Below are 17,006 nucleotides of genomic sequence, written 5' to 3' on the forward strand. Positions count from 1 at the left end.
GAATTTACTTCCTTATTGATAATTGGTTTCTCACCAGGACTGGGAGCCCCTGGGTAGAGGCCTAGCATTTGTTCAGTGGGGAAATAAATCTGGTTTTTGTTTCCTCTTCAAGAGGAAGTAACAAGAGTTGGAAATACTATTGCCCTGACAACCTGGGGGTTTGCCTATCTTGCTTGGGTGATAGATCCCTTATGTGTTTCATTGAAGGATAGTCATCTGCTGACTTCAATGTGATAGATGTTAGCTATAAACAATTCTTCTGTGATTAAAATAACACAGAAGAATAAAATAATTCTTCTGTTATTCAAATGGACAAGACAAAAAATGTTATGTCAATGTTCACGTGTTTAGAGGCAGGTTATAATAAACATGGTTTTTTGGCTGTACATTGCTGTGTTTATTGGCAGGTTGAAAAAGTAACACCCCCTGAGGCAGATCATTCTTTCTATTAGCTGAATAAATAAATGAAATTGTGACCCTGGACTCACTTGGATGTCTTGGGTGACTAGGTCTCCAGTTTGAGGGGGCTGCGTAAAGAGTTGTGAGGGATGAGTAATCTCAAAGATTTTGCAGACCACTTAACTAAGAAAATTGGGTAAAACATTCACTTGAAGTGAGTAAGAACAAAAAGGAATTGTTATGTATCTGAGCATAAAATATAGGCAAGGTGATGTTTTAGTGCTGGTCATTGATAGGGATCATGTGTCTACAGGTAGTGGGAGTGAGATTCCCACTGGGGAGGCTGAACCAATGGATGGCTTTTGGTTTGTAAATTGTCTTTGAACTAGTTTTGGGGAAGACATAGAACTTGGCAAAATTTAATATCTACAGGGAAAGCATTAAAATTATCTTCTCAAAGAGGTCCCATTAATAAGACATTCCCTACCTTTATACATGAATTTCAACTGTCCGAGGTCTTTTCATAGTTAAAGTAACTATGGGCTCAGTGGGCTGCTGGGCACACATTTGACAGCAGAGTGCCCAGTAGACTACAAAGTGTGAAAAGAAACCTTTTTGGTCTATTTGATCTGATTAGTTTGGCTGGTTTGACCAGTGGTTCGAAGCTGCAGTATCAGAAGCTTTTAAAAAATACAACTACTACAACCCCACCTAGCACCCCTGTCACCAGAGATTCTGAGGCTGGCAAAATTGGAATCTGTATGTAAAAGCTTCCCTGGGTGATTTTTCATTGTTTCCATGGAAAGTTTGGGAACCACTGGTGTAGAGCATGTGGCTAATAAAATTTACTCTGCTGAAAGACCTCTTTATTGATGCTAGAGAAATAGCAAGCAAACCAACATACCAAAACCTGGTAAAATGGTTCCCTACAGGTGAACTAACACCAGCTACTGCTAAAAAGGAAAACACTAACAGAACAAGTAGATACATTTTGATCTGTGATTAATATTGACTATTAAAAAAATGATATTCTCTGAGCAGAACATTTTTGTTTAGTTGAAAATATTTTTTGCCTTCAATTTGCTGAGCACTTCAATAGTTTCCATGTAATACAAACATAAACTTTGATTCCTCTTCTTGTAGAGTTTTCAATTCAATTGCTATTTTGAAAATGTCTAATTGCTCTTTCAGAATATTATGGAGGTCCTGAGTTTATGGAGTCAAGAACTATTCTCTTCAGATAGATTAGGTTAGGGTGGCTTATTTGGTTTGGGTGAAAGGAATAAGGTTGAAAAACACATATGCTCACATAGCTATGGGTGGACAATGTTGATGCTCAAAGCTATAACCCCCTTTGTCTCTTGTCTCCTACCCTAGAGCCTGGAGAAGTAGATATCAATGTCTCCTGCTGCCGGACATGGCTGTGTGGCCCAGTTTTGGACAATGAGAGGTAAAGAGAGGTCTTTCAAAGGTTTCTGGGAAGGAGAGTCCTCTTCTAGATAAGGAATAAGAGTGGAAATTGTTCTATACTGCTTCCAGTTTCCTGTCTTTGAGGATATGTAACTTAGAGTTCATGTGAAATAGCATCCCTTGCTGCCATCAGGAAATACTGAGAACCTCAGCGTCACCAACCCAAGACCTGACACTGCTAAACTTCTGAATCAAGGCCAAAAACTGCCTCCCTTTTCCATAAGAAAATTGAGTCTTTCATTAAGCCAGTATTTGGTTATTTGATATATGCAGTCAAAAGAATTCCTGACAGATACGGTATAATACCAGGCATGTTTCCACTCCTGGCTTTATTTTAATCTTTAAGGTTTGAGAAAAAATGCCCGTCACTCCATTTTCTGGCTCAGGGTATGGGCTAAGATGGTAACATGGCGAAATTTATTGTATTTGTTTTCTCAATTTCCATTGCTTCTTCTTGGTGATATTATCCTGATTTCTCCTCAGGAGGCTGGCCCTCTCTCTTTCTCAGACCTTAGGGCTTAATGGCATTGATCCTACCCTGACAACCCTAAGGTCTGAGACAGAGAGCATGGCAAATCAGAGTATTGTACTCCAGTGACATTGTGACTGTTTCAGAGGTAGGACCAAGAAACAGAGAGTGAGATTAGATCTTGATGGCAGAAGTCAAGCCCCTTTATTGAGATAAACCTGAGGCCTTGTCTAAATCCAGAAATTAGTAGGTGAGAAAAATCTATTCTCTTTGTCATGTGTAGTTTGAGTTAAATTCTTGCAATTCCAGCAACCAAAAGAGGACTGACTTCTAAAATCCTGCCACTAGAACCACTGCATTTTCATCATCAGTGGCATCTGTGTTGGAATGTTCTAACAGAAGCTTGGCACAGATCAAAAATGCTATAAAGGGAATTCCAGCTCTAAGTAGGAAACTAAAGTAAATTACTACTAAGGTCTCTTTCAATTCTCAAATTATATGATACTATAAACACCCCATGTCTATGTGGGAGACTATGGCAATGGGAAGTTTGCAGTGCTTTAAGAAATGGTGAGCAGTCTGCATTTGCGTAGTATATTCCTGATGAATGTACTATGCTAGATGAATTGAAGGGATTGTGGGGATTTTAGTATTATGGAAATAACATCAGACTGTTAGTCTGGAAGCATAGATTCTGATTCCATTTCAGAACAGGGTCCCACTTTAAACCTTGGCTAGCTAGATTGATTTAAGCAAGTCCTTAATCCACTGGTAACTAAAAAAAAAATCGTTTGTTAAGTGGGAATGCAATTTCATGGTTGAAAAGAAACTTTGGGAGGAGAAAAATGTAGTGGCAGGGAAATGTTTATGGAGGATCTACTGGGGATCAAGCATTGTGATAGAGCTTTATCTTTAATTATTTTGTTTAATAAACAAAGTGCAGAACATGTTATAAACCCAATTTTTTCAGATGAAGTAATAGAAACTTAGGTAAGTTAATTAAATTTACCAGGATTATACAGCCTATGGATGGATGATCTAGGCTTTAAAAGTTGTTTCTAAGGTCAAAGACTGAGTTCATAGTTACCATACCAGTCTAGTTCAAACTCCTTATTTTATAGAGAAGCTTCAGCCTGAACAATGGATAGGTGACAAATCTGGTACTAGCCTATTTCCAGGTTTCCTTACACTCTGCTAATTATATCTGCCATGCCTGTCCCATTGAAATGATTGTTTGAAATCAGACAATGGCCAGGAAAGTGATTTGAAGGGTGTTATGTGCTATACAATATCATTTAGAACCCTGAACTTGAAAGCTCTCAGGTCTCTTTCTATCTTTTTTGCTTTGTCATTAGTCTTTGCTTCTCTCTGTGGGCTTTTTTCTTTCTTTTAGGCTGGTTATCTCAGTGAGACTGGCACCATAGCAATCATTAAATCCTGGGCTCATATCTTCTCAACTTTCCACCCAGAAGAATTGGCTTAAACGAATGTAGAGGCTTATTTGTCTCACATGACAGGAAACACAGCTATAGGCAACAGCTAGAGTTGACTTAATAGCTCTAGGATGCCAAGGAAAGCATTTCAGTTATTCATTCTTAAATTTGTTTAAGCTAATAATAGTTTTTCTGTGACCTGGAGTTGCACCTGAGTTAAACTGAGCAACTGCTGGAACATGGTAATTGGCCCAGGTGTAGGCACTTGACCCAAGTCAGATTAGAACCAGTTCTCGAGGAACTTCTGAAAGTGAGCTGTAAAGAAAAAAAAAAAAAATTCCTCCATGTCACATGGCTACACTTAGCTGCAGGTGGGGTCAACAAGTGAGTATTTAGTTTTCCAGTCTCTAGGACTGAACATGTTGTAGATATTACCAGTTCTACTATTATCCAGTTCTCCTTTACCTCTAGGAGTACTTCTCTACTCTACACTGTAAAGTTAAGTGTGGTCACGTGGGTAGTTTTTCCAACATGGCATCTACCACATGTGTCATTTTTCAGGCCAAAAGCTTTCAAGAACTATGGTGTGATTCCACCTCACAGCAAGCATGGAAACAGGGTTGCCATAAGACCAAAGCAGTCCTGTATCTCTGAGCCTGAGTGGGGTGGGGTGGAGGGCAGCTGCCCTGAAGGGTCACTTGGCTATGCAGCACACTTGCATACGTGGGAAGTAAAGCTTTTTTATTTAAATCACTGAAATATGAGGTTGTTTGTTTTCATAGCATAACCAAACTTTTCTGAGTAGTACAGAAAGCAGGGGAAGGAAGAGGTTTGGACATATGTAGTATGTGAGCCAACTTAACAGTGACTGCCAAAGGTAGACCATTAATAACTAAACCATGGGTTAGAGTGAAGTGAGGGTAGAGAAATACATAGTGGGGACAGGACGACCAGAGCATCACTGTGAGCCTAGCTACCATATACTTGAGAATACTACATTTGTGAAAGGAACCATTTTTTTTTTTTTTTTGTCTTTTTGCTATTCCTTTAGGCCGCTCCTGTGGCATATGGAGGTTCCCAGGCTAGGGGTCAAATTGGAGCTGTAGCCCCCAGCCTAAGCCAGAGCCACAGAAATGCAGGATCCGAGCCGCATCTGCGACCTACACCACAGCTCATGGCAACGCCAGATCGTTAACCCACTGAGCAAGGGCAGGGACCAAACCCGCAACCTCATGGTTCCTAGTCAGATTCGTTAACCATGCTCCACGACGGGAACTCCGGAACCCTCCTTTATATTCATCCAGAAAATATTAAACACTATTCTAGGCACCTTCTAGGTACTGAAGACATCAAGGTAGTCAGTAAGGTAGACATAGTTCTTATTCTCACAGATTTTTCTCTCAAAAAATGCAGCTATTGAATAATGAATTACAAGTATGTGAAGTGTATCAGAAAATGAAAGTGTTGCTGGATAATGTAGGCATGGGGATCAAGGAGTGCTTTCTGGAAGAAATGATATTTCAATTGAAATCCACTGACTGAGAATATTAGCTACCCTTACAGGTAGGAATGGGAGTATTCTCTAGACTGAGAAAACAGTGAAGGCTCAGCCACAGACTGAGAAACTTTATGTCATATTTAGGAACTGAAGGAAGTCCAGCAGAGATAGAATAAGGAAAATAGAGACTATAGAAAACACAGGGAAAAGAAGGATAATTTTAGGCCAGTTTTAGTGTTTGATTCATTTGGATATTTTCCTCACCTTCTTACTCATTTATTTGGCTTCTGACTCTTGCCACCTGTGTTCATTTTCCATCTTATTCTGGTAAATCTGTAAGAACCTATGAGTGCATGTGTTTCTTTGTCTGGCTTCCCAGAATGTCTTCAGTCGTAGGCTGCCTGCCTGTTTCCTCACTGTAACTCTTCCATCTCCTTCTCTCTTTCTGCCCTTCATTTCCCTCTATAGCTAGCACAATGTTCTTACCAAGTCTTTGAATAACACCCCCTTTGGCAAATACATCTAAAAATTCATGTTCCTTTTAGAGAAACTCTAATCCAAAGAGGTTTTATACTCAGGAGGCCCTCTCTAGCCTGCTGGGAATAGCACTTACCCCTTGTGCTGGCGAATGGCTGTGGGCTGCCCCTTTGTGTCTTGTTGACTAGATCCCTTAATCCTTCCAACTTTACTCTGTTGAAATCCAATAGTCCTGGATGGCTGTATTCTTTGAACCCTTTTCTCACAATGCCAAATTCAATAACATAACCTGGCAGAGCCAAGCTGCCTCTGAGCTTGTTTGGGTTTCTTTCATTTCATAGCACATATTGCTTCTGTTTGTTTGATTTCTTGTGGAGAATTTAATACCGGCTATAATCTGAATTTTGCAAAGAAAATTGACTGAATTCAAATTACTTGTGTGTAACAAATACCATCACCCTGCTAAATTGCTATTTACACCAGTAAATATAAACTCAGTTGCCTTTGGTTAGGCTGAGTGCAATAATTTTAGAACCCTCCCCTAATTCATAAACTAGAGAACTTAAATTGAAAACTGAATCCGTGAGGTGGGTGAGACAAACTTTAATAGGCAACTGTTCAGACTCCCTCTATTTTCTAAGTAAGAAAATGGTCAATAATATATTACTTGTGTTTTCTACAAAACATTTCATGACTTGACTTAGCCCGTTGATCGACACAATAATGGGCTTCTTTGAAGAGGAAACTGGCCCCCAACCCAATCGATCCTAGTCTATTTCACCAGTGGGTGGAGAGAATCTGATACGAGTTTAGCAAAACAAACAATCAAAAAACAGCAAAAGCAGCCACAGCGCAGGAGTTCCCATTGTGGTGCAACGGAAATGAATCCAACTAGTATCCATGAGGATGTGGGTTCAATCCCTGGCCTTGCTCAGTGGGTTAGGGATCCGGTGTTGCCATGAGCTGTGGGGTAGGTTGCAGACTCAGCTTGGATCCTGCATTGCTCCGGCTGTGGTGTAGGCCAGCAGCTGTAACTCTGATTCAGCCCTTAGCCTAGGAACTTCCATATGCCGTGGGTGGGGCCCTAAAAAGCAAAGCAAAACCAACCAACCAAACAAAAAACAGCCACAGCCCAAATGCTATCTTCTCAGAATAAAAGCATTACTTGGAAAATGCCATATGAAGAAGTCCCAGTTAACCTCTGTTTCTTGTTGTAAGTGATCTTAAGATGTAAAACCTATTTAAAGCCAGGCAGTGCCTCAACCATTTGATAACATTAATATTATAAGAGCAGATAAAGGAGAATCATTCCTCTACTCACAACACTTCTGACACCAAAATGTCTTTTGAAGACATCAACTGGATGTCGTTTAATTTAATTCAATTCTGACACTAACTACTTGGAGTTAGTGTTAGAACCCACAGGTTAAGGGCTCAGCACAGGAAGACTGACCCACACTTCAGACACCAACCATAAGTAGTGGGTCTCCAGGTTACCTACCGTTTTGTCTGACTTGGTTGCAAACTGGAGTTTTCCACAACTCTGTCCTCAGGTTCAGTAGTTTTCTATAATGGCTCACAGAACTCAGGGAAAACTATGTTTATTAGTTTCTTATAACAGATGTGACAAGGGATACAGATGAGCAGCTAGATGAAGGGCTACACAGGGTAGGTCTACATGGGAACTTCTTGTCCTGTGGAGTTGGAATGTACCACCCCTCCCAGTATGTGGATGTGTTCACCTACCTGGAAGCACTCTGAAGCCCATGGTTCAGAATTTTTCATGGAGGTTTCATCATGGAGGGATGATTGATTATTAGATTGATTATTTACTCAATCTCCAGCCCCTCTCCCCTCCCTAGAGGATAGGATTGGGTGGGACTTTAAGTTCCAAGCTTCTAATCACAACTTAGTTTTTCTGGTGACCAGCCCCCATCTTGAAGCTGTCCAGGAGCCTACCACGAGTCAGCACATTAGGAAAAAAGAAAAAATGCTCCTATTGCCCAGGAATTTCCAAGCTATCTAGGAGCTCTGTATCAGGGACGAGGGGCAGAGATCAAATATATATCTTATTATGTCACAGAAAGACATTCTGAATTATTGCTTGGTCTAACTACCTAAGAAAGTCTTCATTCCTTTTAGTCAAAGAGTCCTTCTTTTGATATCTCCTTATTCTGACACTGTGGTTTTCAAACTTATTTTCATTTAATTCCCAGTGTCCCATCCATTTAAAAAAAAATGAAGTCTCCCCTATTCAAGTGAAGTATGTTATGGCTGGAGTGGGATTGAAGGTCTGGTAGCACCATCTCCTTACCTTTCTATTTTTTTTCAGTTACTCCTAAAAGGCTCTCATGTCTTGGGAAGCACAGTTTAGAGATGACACCATATGTAATAAATGATTCAAGTATCTGTTGGCTAGGAGAAGAGCTTTTCCTATAGTATGGATAGATTATTTGGTGTTTTTGTTTTTGTTTTTGCTCCCACCTCTAGCCAGAATGTTGAAAATGTGTTTGGAGCACTCTAGACAAAATTTCTGGTGGCATTGAAATATTACCTGGATCCCAGTTTATATCTTGTTCTTTATGGGCTGGTCAGGTTCTCCTGAGAAAGTGTTTTAAGTGTTTATCAAAAAGAGCCAAAGGCTGAGTAGCAACTAAAACCTGGCATATTGAAAACCAAAGGAAACTCAGGTAGGAAATGTCAAGGTATTGATTGAGTCTTAAAATATGTGTGTATGTTTTATGTCTAAATTTTGAAAATAATGTGAAGGAAATGAAAACAAAAATCTCCAAAAAACTAAAAATCTGCTTCCTTTCCCTTCCCCTGTTAGTCAGGGTAATTTTCACCTAAGTGTTAAAGAATTCAAAATACTAGCAAATTTCTGAGTGTGCAAGATAGGAACTGGATTCTTATTTTGTATAACAACCTGATTCATCTTCATTATAAAAAACTGTGAATCAACGTCATACACCACATTAACAAAAGTCAAAAACCACATGATCATCTCAATAGATGCATAAAAAGCATTTGACAAAGTCCAATGCCCATTCATGATCAAAACTCTTACCAAAGTGGGTATAGAGGGAACATACCTTAACATAATCAAAGACATTTATGACAAACCCACAGCAAATATAATATTCAATGGAGAAAATCTGAAAGCCTTTCTACTAAAATCTGGAACAAGACAAGGATGTCCACTCTCACCACTGTTATTCAACATAGTACTGGAAGTCCTAGCCACAGCAATCAGACAAACCGAAGAAATCAAAGGCATCCAAATAGGAGGAAAAGAGGTAAAACTGTCACTGTATGCAGATGACATGGACTTTACCCCAAAACTACTTGAACTGATCAACAAATTCAGCAAGGTAGCAGGCTATAAGATTAACATTCAGAAATCGGTTGCATTTCTGTATACTAACAATGAAACTTTGTGGCTCTGGTGTAGGCCGGTGGCTATAGCTCCGATTAGACCCCTAGCCTGGGAACCTCCATATGACACGGGAAGCGGCCCTCGAAAAGGCAGAAAGACAAAAAAAAAAGAAAGAAAAAAGAAAAGAAAAGGAATACAAAAACACAATACCTTTTAAAACTGCACCCCCCAAAAATCAAATACCTGGGAATACACCTGACCAAGGAGGTAGAGGACTATAAAACATATGCCGAGAACTATAAAACATTCATCAAGGAAATTAAAGAAGATGTAAAGAAATGGAAAGACATTCCATGCTCCTGGGTTGAAAAAATTAATATTGTAAAAATGGCCATACTACCAATCTCTATCCAATTACCCATTGCATTTTTCACAGAACTGGAACAAACAATCCAAAAATGTATATGGAACCACAAAAGACCCAGAATTGCCAGAGCAGGAGGCATCACTCTCCCAGACGTCAGGCAATATTACAAAGCCACAGTCATCAAGACGGTGTAGTACTAGTACCAAAACAGACAGACCAATGGAACAGCATAGAGAACCCAGAAATAAACCCAGACACCTATGGTCAACTACTCTTTGACAAAGGAGGCAAGAACATAAAATGGGAAAAAGACAGTCTTTTCAGCAAGCATTGCTGGGAAACCTGGACAGCTGCATGCAAATCAGTGACACTAGAACACACCTTCACACCATGCACCAAAATAAACTCACAATGGCTGAAAGACTTGAATATAAGACAAGACACCATCAAACTCCTGGAAGAGAACAAAGGCAAAACATTCTCTGACATCCACCTTATGAATATTTTCTCAGGTCAGTCTCCCAAAGCAACAGAAATAAGAGCAAGAATAAACCAATGGGACCTCATCAAACTGACAAGCTTTTACCCAGCAAAGGAAACCAAAAAGAAAAAAAAAAGACAACTTACAGAATGGGAGAAAATAGTTTCAAATGATGTAAGAGACAGGGCCTTAATCTCTAGGATATACAAGCAACTTATACAACTTAACAGCAGAAAAGCCAACAACCCAATGGAAAAATGGGCCAAATACCTGAATTGACATTTTTCCAAGAAGGATGTGCAGATGGCCAACAAGCATGTGAAAAAATGCTCAACATCCCTGATTATTAGAGAAATACAAATCAAAGCTACTATGAGGTACCACCTCACACCAGTCAGAATGGCCATCATTAATAAGTCCACAAACAACAAGTGCTGGAGGGGGTGTGGAGAAAAGGGAACCCTCCTGCACTGTTGGTGGGAATATAAGCTGGCACAACCACTATGGAGCTCAGTATGGAGATACCTTAGAAATCTATACATGGAATTACCATATGACCCAGCCATCCCATTCTTGGGCATATATTCAGATGAAACTTTCCTTGAAAAAGTCACATGCACCCGCATGTTCATTGCAGCACTATTCACAATAGCCAAGACGTGGAAACAACCCAAATGTCCATCGACAGATGACTGGATTAGAAAGATGTGGTATAGATACACAATGGAATACTACCCAGCCATAAAAAAGAACAAAATAATGCCATTTGCAGCAACATGGATGGAACTAGAGACTCTAATGCTGAGTGAAGTAAGTCAGAAAGAGAAAGACAAATACCATATGATATCACTTATGTCTGGAATCTAATATATGACACAAATGAACCTTTCCACAGAAAAGAAAATCATGGACTTGGAGAATAGACTTGAGGTTGCCAAGGGGGAGGGGGAGGGAGTGGGGTGGTTGGGAAGCTTGGGGTCAATAGATACAAACTATTGCCTTTGGAATGGATTAGCAATGAGATCCTGCTGTGTAGCACTGGAAACTATGTCTAATCACTTATGATGGAGCATGGTAATGTATGAAAATAGAATGTGTACATGTATGTGTAACTGGGTCACCATGCTATACAGTAGAAAAAAAATGTATTGGGGAAATAAGTATTAAAAAATTTTAAAAAGAATTAAAAAAACTGTGAATGAAAACTCTACATTGTATACCATTGGTATAAATCCTGTCCCATATTGGGAGGGGAATACGGTGTTAAAAGTGTGGAAAAGTAATGCAGGGCCATAGGTTTTATTTCACTCTTGGTTTTTTTTTACTTCCCTCAAAACATAAGCAGAGCAGTTTAGTGGATGATAATAGGTGAGTAGGCTTTTCTTTTGAAACCTAAGATACCCCTAGGTATTTATTATCCTCCTGTACCAGAACCTTGACATCGTGGTAACAAAGGTCATTCAATTTTATAACTTCATTAACTTAATACCTAATGAAGTGGGTTAATATGTTTGGCAGCTGTTGTGTTTTGTTAAGTACTAAATGCAGAAGCATCATGATCCTACTTAGCTTTATAAATAATGGCATAGCTGTTTCTTTTCCCAGGCTGCAAACCAGTGATTATCTTCTAGACATTCCATCTCAGGAATATTCCTGTATGGAAACTTCTTATTTTTACATTTTCTTTTTTCATGCTGGAGAGATTTTCAGCAGTCTCAGAAGGCTAATCAACTTTCTGTGCATGAATGAACTTAATCTTCTTACATTTTAAGCTTATTCCATTCCAGGAAAAACTATGTTTCCTATCTACCTCCCATTTGGATCTGTTTGAAAGATGCACCCTTGCTGCCATGAAAAGTTTTTCTCAAGGTGAATGTATTTAGTACATTACATGACTTCATTTGAGGCATTAAAAACAAATTCGTATTTTGGTTAATTCACTTTTTTCATTCTTCAAGAGTTTTTATTAAACACCTATTTATTTATTTGTCCTTTTTTTTGAATGGCCATACCTGTGGCACATGGAGGTTCCCAGGCTAGGGGTCAAATCAGAGCTATAGCCACTGGCCTATGCCACAGCCACAGCAGTGCAAGATTAAAGATGCCTCTTCCACCTACACCACAACTCTTGGCAACTCCAGACCCTTAACCCACTGAGTGAGGCCAGGGATCAAACTTCCTTCTTCATGGATACTAGTTGGGTGCATTGTGGCTGAGCCATGACAGGAACTCCTGAACACCTATTAATTGATCTCCTGATTGTGGGCTAAGTACAAGACAGCATTAAAACATGAGTATTTTATACCAACATATAGTTTTCCCCCAAATTTTCTTCCTAATTATGCACATTTCCTTATGATTAGTATAGAAGAGTGTTTAAATGGAAAACTAGATTAAATGGTTTAAGTATTATGATTAATTTCTAATTATTTCATATTACCTTATTTTTTGAATGTGTGCCCACTGACTTAGTAAGAATCAGTTCATATACATGTCTTCTAGTGATGGAGGATGAAAATAACCTGTGTCCTCATGGATGCTAGTCAGATTCGTTTCTGCTAAGCCATGACAGGAACTCTAATTGTGTCTTTTGATTGGTGCATTCTCCTGCCATAGTGAGTGTTATGTATTTTGAATATTGGATGATATTCCAATACATTCTGGTATGTATCATTTCTTCCTTGTATCAGGAAAGGTATAGAATTTATTTGAAAGGCTCTTGGGCCACTGTTAATATAAGGCAGTCATGTTTTATTTCAGGAAATTTCCTTTTAATGGAATTTTAGGAGAATTTCGTGCAGTCATAATTTTTGAATATTCAGAATAAATATAAAATCTCATATTGAAAAAAACTAAATTAGAAAATTTCCCAGAGTACTTCTTTCTTAGACCATGTTGGTTTATTTTGCATTAGTAAAACTTTATTTTCAATCTCTCTTCTGCTCCTTTTTCACCAGCTTTCTTCACCCCTTTCTCCTGAGAAGGACCCTGAACTTGAAAAGTTTCCCTTTCTGCACCTTAGTTTCTTTCTCTATAGAATGAGCATGAATGGTCAAAATAGGAATTTTATGAACTATAGATTCAGGATTGCATAGACTATCCTTTTTTTTTTTTTCCTATTAAAAAATTACTTTCCCTTTTAAGGTCCAGGACCACTTGGTTGAGAAAATTTAATCCTGACACTTGAGTACTTTGGTATTGTCTCTCATTTTATGCTTATAAACGGTGAACTTAGGGTATTAAGTTTCCTCCTCCTCTTCCCAGAATGGGTGGTAGGGTGGGTGTTGCTTATGTGCACTTAGGTCTTATGAGGAGTGCCGGGAGGATGCAGCTGCTGGCTTTGGGTGAGGTGTTAGCTCTTCCTGTGTGTCCTTGGTTGAGGGCACACAGCAACTTTCACTCAAAATTTCCACAGCTTTGACCTGCCTCCACTCTAATTCTTAGTCCACTCTGGCATCTGTGCTCACTTCCTTCTCACCTTGACCATGAGGTCCCTTTGGATCCACACACTCTCTTGGCACCTTCCGTGGACACAGAAAGGATTTGCCAAACTACTCTTCATGGTTGGAGTTGACTTTTCTCCAATATTTGATTATGGACATTTATAACAGACTAATGAAAAGGATTTCACACTGAACACTGATTTACTTACCACTCAGATTCTGTAACTGACATTTTACTCTACTTGCTTTGTCAAATATCTATCTATTTCTCTACTCCTCTGTGATAGGAGGAATACTGGTTTGCCCAAAGATGTCACGGTCCAGTCCCTGAAACCTGTGAATATGTTATCTAACATAGCAAAAGAGACTTTATAGATGTGATTTTTTTGTTTGTTTGCCTTTTTAGGGCCATACCCACAGCATGTGGAAGTTCCCAGGCTAGGGGTCTAATCAGAGCTGCAGCTGCTGACCTATACTGCCGCTCACAGCAATGTGGGATCTTAACCTACTGAATGGGGCCAGGAATCAAACCCGAGTCCTCACTAGTCGTACTAACAATACTAGTTGGGTTTGTTACTGCTGAGCCATGATGGGAACTCCTATAGATGTGATTTTGTTAAAAAAAACTTGAGATGGGGAGATTATCCTGTGTTATCCAGTTGGGTTCACTGTAATCATAAGGACACTTAGAGAAGTCAGAGAAGACAAAGTGACAGTGAAAGCAGTGTCAGATATTTGAAGATGCTGTGCTGCTGGCTATGAAGATGAAGGAGCCCATGAGCCAAGGAATGTGGACAGCCCTTAGAAGCTGGAGAAGGCAAGAGAATGGCTTCTTTCCCAGGGCCTCCAGAATGAGCACAGTCCTGCTCATACCTTGATTATACCCCCGTGAAATTCATACCAGACTTCTGATCCCCAGTAAGATAATAGATTTGTGTTGTTTTAAACCACTAAATGTCTTACAGCAGTAATAAGAAACCAATACACCATCCATCCATTCTTCATCCATCAGTTCATCTTTTTAAACCTTTTATACCTTTGAAATGTACACCAGTACCTTTATGTCCTAACACTTTAGCATGCGTATCACCAATAAGAGTTCGTATTTGTGGATGGTTCTTTTTTATTTTGAGGTAAGATTAACATACAGTGAAATGAACAAATGTTATTTTTGTGACTTCCAAGAAATGCTTTAATGTGTGCCATCCATACCTATCACTCCAGGAAGTTTTATCTATTTCTTCTCAGTAAACCCTCCCTCCTCATCCAGGTTACCATGATTCTTACTTTTTGCCTCTTCTGGAACTTCATGTAAATGAAACTATGTATTATGCACCCCATTATGTAAGGCTTCCTTCTCTCAGCATGTTTTTGAGGTTCATCATGTTCTTGCTTCTGTCAATAGTTTGTTAGTAATATTCCATTACATGAATATATGACATTTATTTGTTCATTTCCCAGTAAGTGGATACCTAGGCTGTTTCCACATTTTGGTATAACTGATGTGAACATTTTTGTACAGGTCTTTTTGTGAACATATGTTCTCATTTTCTTAGACAAAAGAGCAGGAGGGAAATTGATGGGCAAAGTTAGTTTAGTTTTATAAGAAACTTCCAGAGATTTTTCCATAGTAGTTGTACAATTTTACACCCAGTGTGCTCTATCTTCTTCAACTTTTTTTTTTCATGTAAGGGCTTTAATCACCTGGCAATTCAAAACCATTGCCTAGAACATTTTAATGTCTTTTATTAAAAAACATTTTATTGGCCGTTTCCATGGACATATATCCTTTCGAATGACACAAAATACAATACTCAACTTAATATAGACACTTTCAACAAAGCATGAAAAAATTTTCCAGGCTTTCAGTCTTTTGCTTCATTACCTTATCCATCACCCCTTTAGCTTTTTAAAAAATCATTTATGCATTCTCTACATGCAGCACACAGGAAATTTTAGTGTGGTCATATTTTTTTAATTTTAGAGATGTAATATTAAAGTAGATTTATTTTTATAAAGGTTGCTAAGGTCTTATTTAGCATATATTTGGTATACTAACAATGGAAACTGTACTTCAAATTTGATGGAAAATGCTAATTCATTGCTAACATAGATAAAGTGACATAGAAGGAATGATTTATTTAAACATAAAAACTTGGCTACTTCTCTTTTTCAACTTTTGATGTTGGTAGTCTTAAATTTTAGCAGTTGCATACGGTATGTAGTCATGTCTCATTGTGATTTTAATTTGCATCTCTTTGATGACTTATGATGTATGCCAGACTCTGCCTATTGAAGCTAAAGAGCTCAGTTTTTTGTAAACTAAAAACGTTGTCTATTTAGAAACTCAGGTGGCCTTTATATTCTCAGTACACAAAAAGAGTTTTCTGGTACTGCAATGATGAAAGTGAGGTCATAGGGTAGAATCAATCCTAGGTTAATAACTCAGGGTTCTTTCTTGCTACAAATATCCATTCCCCCTGGCTTATAGGCTCAGTGTGAGGAGCAAATGAGATGATGTTGAAATGTGAACTGTTATTTTTTCAGTCTTTGTAAAGTAAAAACTAAAAAACTACGTTTGATTTTTTTTTTTCAAACACTCTCTTAAGCATATGTTATCACGTCTTAATCTTGATATAGGGACCATTTTGGTTACCCTAAATGGAGAGAGGAAGGGAAATAATCAAAGCACACAAGCACTGGATAGTTAAAACTGCCAGTACTTTTAAGGCACATTTGGAGAAGTATGTCAGAGCACCTTAACTGGAGGACAGAATATTTAACTAGTATGTTCTACACAATGAATGTATTGTTTAGATGCAGGGCGCCTGTGTATTTATCAGGTTCTCTAAGACCTTCAGTGTGGAAGGGATGTGCTAGTTTTAGATTTCAGCCATTTAGCTGAGACCCCATTCAAATGGGAAAGCATTTTTGTTATATCATCACTGCCAAATACATAGTTCTTCTTTTTCTTTTTCGTTCTTTTTGTATCTACATTTGTCATGACCCTTCTGTACTACAGAAACTCAGCTCCAGGCAAAGTTTTACAGCACAAAGTGTTCACAAACCAATTCTGTCTCCTGCCAAAGTGAAGAAAAATCTGATTTTTAGACGAAAAAAGTATCTATATCCATCTCCCTGGAGGAAGAATAATGCATTAGAAAGAATAGAAAGATATTATTTCCCCTCTTCTCTTCTGACCCTCCCTCCTGTTTTTTGTTTTGTTTGTTTGTTTGTTTTTTTCATTTTTGACTTTGCTTCTCTATGAACTCCACAGGGAATTTTTTCCTTAAACAATAAAACACTCCTTTATCCTTAAGGCCAGCCTCCCCCTTCTCTTTTTTTAAAAAATGTATTTCACATGTTGAGGCAATAGGGAAGCTGGTATTGTAGTCTTTCCAAAAATACCTAAAGGAAAATGAGCTGTGTAGACCAGGAGAATTTTCGCCATGATTTCAAATCATCGGATCCCACTGTTCCTACATTCTCGCTTCTTGGGTGGCAATTTAAAACTTTTCGGTTAACTTTATGATTCTACTCTGAGAACTCCGTGTAATGTGGGACCTGTGCTACAGCTTAGCTTGTGAAGTAAA

At 38.6% G+C, this 17,006-nt stretch overlaps 1 long non-coding RNA gene across 1 annotated transcript in view; it reads left to right on the forward strand.

Annotated features, from left to right (window-relative positions):
- Positions 1-17,006, forward strand: part of LOC102165048 — a 308,358-nt gene that overhangs the window by 251,977 nt on the left and 39,375 nt on the right. Inside the window, exon 5 of the long non-coding RNA XR_307588.3 lies at positions 1,777-1,849. This is a non-coding gene — a long non-coding RNA (uncharacterized LOC102165048). The remainder of the gene's footprint in view (positions 1-1,776; positions 1,850-17,006) is intronic.

This window comes from Sus scrofa, chromosome 14, assembly GCF_000003025.6.
Source record: "Sus scrofa isolate TJ Tabasco breed Duroc chromosome 14, Sscrofa11.1, whole genome shotgun sequence".
NCBI classification, from domain to species: domain Eukaryota; kingdom Metazoa; phylum Chordata; class Mammalia; order Artiodactyla; family Suidae; genus Sus; species Sus scrofa.